Below are 1788 nucleotides of genomic sequence, written 5' to 3'. Positions count from 1 at the left end.
TATAGAACTACTTTATTTTTAGTAAATGCTTAGTTGAACTAGTTGAATTAATATATATAACTAGTTTATTTTTAGTAAATGCTTAGTTAAACTAGTTGAATTAATATAATAACTAGTTTATTTTTAGTAAATATAATGCTTAGTTGAACTAGTTGAATTAATATATAGAACTAGTTTATTTTTAGTAAATGCTTAGTTGAACTAGTTGAATTAATATATAGAACTAGTTTATTTTTAGTAAATGCTTACTTTGAACTAGTTGAATTAATATAACTAGTTTATTTTTAGTAAATGTTTAGTTGAACTAGTTGAATTAATAGAAGTAGTTGAAATAATTGATTTAGTAAGTGTTTAATGTTTCGCCTAATATGAACATAGGAAATGTCGTCTGACGACGGAAAAAGTTTCATTATGTGCGAATACTGTGAAGACCAGCGCGGCCAATGCGATAGAAATTTCCTTGTTGATGGTAGGCGATTCAGCATCAAGCTGGATGTGACTTTCGAATTCGATACAATAAGTCACAACGACAAGTCTGTTTTCGTAATTAAGCATGACTTATATATGCTTCATTTGCCTGACTTATAATTTTTAATTTTCACTATTCTACTAGCGCATCCCCTGCCATGCAAGAATTTTTGTCTTGGATAAGATAGGTTTCAACGATATGGAAACTATGGAGGTAAAGAGAGCTTACCTGAAAATTGAGCATGATGGTTATACTTTCAATGTCAAAGTATACAATGCACACACGTACACCTATTTTGAATGCAAAACTTGGCAAACACTATGCAAGGCTTATGCATTTGAGCCCGGTATGGTTATCACCTTTGATATTCGTCCGGAAGATGATATTGAAGGTAATAGACATATGGGTCGATGTGCAGACGCCTCCAGTTCTACCATTATATGAGTTCTTCTCAACTATATTTTTGTCTTTGATATTGCTTATTCAAAAATAACTAACAACTAATTTCTATTGACAGCTTATCTCCACTCAACCAAACATGTCCGGCGCTTGGTAGACATGACCTACTACTATCCCGGCGCTGAACTAAACTGCGAGGAGATAAGTCATTATGTTTCATGGCTTGAGGATCTTCATACTGTCAAGAAAAATTTTCTTCCTGCACTTAGAAATGTTAGTACTCAAAACGTGCGACCAATAGTGATGGTATTGAACTACGGTCACATCTATTTAAGAATGATGGTAAGATATTTACTATTTGTCCTCAGTGCATATTTTGCATACATATTTTTTTGCTAAACTTTCATTGCTAAGCATATTAATTAAGTACTATACGATGTTCTTCAACAGGGACTCCCGATGACAGTTGTGCCTCAGGGGATCGAGACTAAAGGTCATATGTCAATTGTTAGCTTACGGCCAAGATATCTTGCATTGCACTTGAATGCATTCAAGATTTCTAGAAACGATGAATGCTTAATAGTGAAAGATTGGAGGAAAATTGTTAATGATCGCGGGGAAGTACTAGGGGGCAGCAATGAGAAGCGCAGCCCACGATTAGGAGACAGGTTCATCGGCATGCTCCAGTATGATCAATCAGGAGAGCTATACATGTTCTATGCTATTTTACCAGAGAGAGAGTAGCTAGCAGGAGTGATTTAGCTAGTTCTTCATGCTGCTCTTAATTAGTACTTGTCCTTTCATGTCTGTGTTCTTCGTTCTCAACTTAAGTGATTTGCTTTTGTGGTGTTATATATGAACGCTTATAATATCATGACAATCATGTTGAACTCGATGATTGGTTCCACTAGAAATTCTAT

This window comes from Triticum aestivum, chromosome 3B (genome assembly GCF_018294505.1).
Source record: "Triticum aestivum cultivar Chinese Spring chromosome 3B, IWGSC CS RefSeq v2.1, whole genome shotgun sequence".
Lineage (NCBI taxonomy): Eukaryota > Viridiplantae > Streptophyta > Magnoliopsida > Poales > Poaceae > Triticum > Triticum aestivum.
The sequence above is the reverse complement of the archived record's forward strand: the minus strand, read 5'-3'. Positions refer to the sequence as shown.